The sequence below is a fragment of the Morone saxatilis genome, unplaced genomic scaffold (genome assembly GCF_004916995.1).
Source record: "Morone saxatilis isolate NCDOM2014 unplaced genomic scaffold, NCSU_SB_2.0 Contig15, whole genome shotgun sequence".
In the NCBI taxonomy this organism is placed as follows: Eukaryota; Metazoa; Chordata; class Actinopteri; family Moronidae; genus Morone; species Morone saxatilis.
In genome coordinates, this window is record NW_023339707.1 from 17,287,290 (window position 1) to 17,291,028 (window position 3,739).

Below are 3,739 nucleotides of genomic sequence, written 5' to 3' on the forward strand. Positions count from 1 at the left end.
TCTTTAATGACATTCAACATAGGGTCCACGAACACCAACCGGATTATTCTGGAGGGCTGTGACTCTAAAAGGTTAACTATTGCCTTAGCAGAACAAACATGTGTTTGTTTAAATAGTGCAATTGTCAACTATTGGCACTGCACTTAAATAAATTGTTTACATATTTTTTGAGTGAGTGTTGACATTTATGGCATTTTTTCATCAGAGATTATTCAGTGTTACCAAATTTGGTTTTCCAAGGTCAATACCCAACTCAAATAAAAGTCTGTTTGGGGTAAATTTACACAATAACAGGATTTTTCAGAATAACACATAAAAAAACATTTTTCTTCCATTAGTAGTTTTCAATTTATATTGATTAATTGTTTGAATGTAGTATTTTTTTTTTTTTTTTTACCACCTCATGTGTTTTGGTGCCCTTTTGGACATGTGTGCCAAAATTTCCTCAAATTGCACTGTACTAATATAATCACAAAGCTTCTTGTGAGGTTAAAATATCACACAAACTAACCCTGCAGTTTTGCTCCCAAAAGGACTTTGGAAGAAACTGGACAGGAAGATGAGTCTTAATGAGTCGAGGAGAGGTGGGGAGGTTGCCTGCCAGCTCTGTTCCTCTGTACATACGTGTAGATCCTGCACATTAAACCCATTTACATGTCAGTGAATGACAAACACGATACAACTACACATCAAGCGTTCAGGTACAATGACCAAGACAAATGAACAAAATTACCATTAAGCTGTTGTACACTCCCTGGCATACAACCTTTACAATACAACATACTGACGTGTAACATTTAATGTGAACAGTTCAGTTTACTAATTTAAGCAAAAGGCAGCAAATTATTAACATGGCATAAAAATGTTAGCATATTTGTGACATATGAAATATGGTGAGTAGGTGATTGTTAATTCAACCTGGCTTAGAGGAGATGATGATCTCCAAGCAAGGCACTCTTGCATAGAGAGGCATGGCTGTCTGACGCTCTGGAGAAGTCTGACCAAAATACAGCAGGTCGAGTATGTACTTGAGCCAGGTGTTTCCTAAAAGAGAGACAGAGGAAATAAAAAGACATAAAAGAAATAATCCCAGCCCCTCACCTCCATACACACATCTATAAAGAGCTACAGTATAAAGCACTGTACTGACCTGCTTTGGGGTATGATACAATGAGTATATCATCTGGCCTGGCCTGAAAGTTTTGAATGTTCTCCCAGTTGTCTGTGAAATAGTGGGTCATTGGGACTCCGTGGAAATCAAACAGTTCTGGTCAAGGAAATAAATCCATCTTTTGAAAAAAGAAAACACATTAAAGAATCAAAACACACAAAACATGTACTGTGTTACACAAGTAACAATTTTATAGTCAGGAAAAGGATTCAAACAACATTGTTAACTGTCAGTTGTACATAACAAAGTTAAATTGTCTTAGAAAATAATTTCTACAGGTCATCAAAGAAGATAAATAACAAAAGTTATGAACCCAAAAGAAACTGGGAAAAAAACAGCTACAAAGTTATATAAAAGTTACTCACGTGCAATTAAGTTTTAGATACATTTATAAATGTGTTATAATTAGTTTCATCTTGCATGTGTTGAGCATATTCTGAAAAAAAGTACATTATAGAAATTATATTTGAAAACCCAGTTATCTAGAAACATGCCTTGTCCAGGTTGCTGGTAGTTCAATGTGTCCTCTCACTGCTGTGTGCTGGTTGTATTTTCTCTTATACTGGTGTGTTTCCCCACTTATGTTAATAGTAAATATATAACCTTCCTCCTCTTTCTTTGATAACCAACCTCTCTTCTGTGATCATAAGAGTTGTCTGTGAAGTCACAGACAACTCAGATTGCCACTCCTGTCTTGCCTTGTGTAAACTTGCCTTGTGTATTAATTGTTGAATTTCCCTCAGGATAAAAAAAGTATCTATCTATCTAATCCTAAATCTAAACAAAATTGTAACTCATTTGAAAGCATTGTACTTAGTCTTTGACACCCGACCTAAAAAACATAAAGTAATTATTAAAGGTGATTTTGATATTCATGTGGATGTCGATCATGCCAGCGCATTTTATTTCGGCCCATGTTAACAGAGAGTTTCAAGAGTTAACCTGAGTCTGCAGTGACACTTCACTAGAGTCGAAGTGTCGCCAGCTAAAGTAGAAAGTGAAAAGGGTCTGTTCATAGTCATATCAACATTAGAGCAGCAACATATACACCTTTCACTACAGTTTCAATGTCTATAACTGTAGAATATGTCACAGACATGAAAAAAACATAAATGTATTTGTAAATGACCTTTAATATGGCCCAGCATATTTCAAAAAGTTACTTTTTTTCTCTTTATTAATCTTTTAAGAGCTATTGTTAAATTACGTGATAATTTTGAAAGGGTCTTGCCAAAAAAGGGAAAAAAGGTCCAAAGTGTGTCCGCATTACAAAGCGTGTTTGCCTAATGTCAAAAATATACGCTATTTGTTTGTTAATGTTTGTTATGATATGATTGTTAGGATTATAAACTTCCCAAACCTGGGAAAAACAATTTGGCCTACAGGAGCAGTTATAGTTACAGTTTAGCTCAAGCTTGCGTGTACACCTGGTAGTTGGGTCAGATTAAGGTCAGACCGCATTCCTACCACAAACAAACCGCTGCAAACTTTGTTTGGGACCCGGCCGAAACCACTGACTCTGAAGGGTCTCTGTGTAGCTGAAGGCAAAGATTCCTCTGTCTCCTAAAAGAGAGACAAACAACATTGTTAACTATCAGTTGTAGACAGTGAAATTAAATTATCTGAAAAAATTATTTCAACATGCCATCTTAAAAAATTAAATTAACAACAAAAAATGTTTAATCCAAAAGAAACTGGGAAAGAAAACAGCTACAAAGTTAAATGAAAGTTATTTACATGCAATTAAGTTTTAGATAAATTAGAAAATAACTTAAAGCTTCTACAAATAATCAGACTGCACATTTAATTAGCTCCACCATCCAGTGTTAAAAAGACTTTACTATTGTTATTAACACATCTCTATACATGATACATGATTTCTCTCACTTCTCTCTACTAAAGGTTCAGAATTAAAATAATTGTTTGACATTTTGGAGATATGCTCAACCGCTTTCTTGCAGAGAATTAGGTAAGAAATTCAACTGACACTCTCATATCTAGGGTAAATATGAAACTGGAGCCAGGATACACAAAGCCAGTGTTGGGGAAAAATTACCTTTTGCTTCACACTGGAAGGAGTGGAACGACAGCAAAACTACCCAAGCTCCTTTGGACTTTCTACTCTAAGCCTGACCTCTAAGTCTGAATTTTGTCCATTAAATTCCCCAAAAATTAACTAGTTTACATTCATAACTGGTACAAAAATGCTGGATGTTTAAATTGCGTCGAGGAACTCTGTGACTGTTGGCTTACCCTTTGTTAATGATTTCTTGTGATCCTCATTCATTAGCAGATATTTCCCAAAAATGGTCGGATGCTTCAACTAAATGTGTCATTTCATATTTGTTGCTGATGTGGCTGATTTTCAGACTTGTTTTTTATATTCATATTCATATATTCATATATTTACCATACAAACATGAGAGTGGCATACATCTGATCATCTAACCTTCCACTAGAAAGTAACACACATACAAACACATCAGCTCACCTCAATCAGATCCTCATAGAACATGTAGTGAAGCTTTGAATAGGTCTGTTTCTTCTGCCACCAGCCATTCACATGGT

At 35.3% G+C, this 3,739-nt stretch overlaps 1 pseudogene; it reads right to left on the minus strand.

The window, feature by feature from the left end:
- The window catches only part of LOC118324638, a 2,374-nt pseudogene extending 1,085 nt beyond the window's left edge, over window positions 1-1,289 (minus strand).
- Between the last annotated feature and the right edge of the window lie 2,450 nt (window positions 1,290-3,739).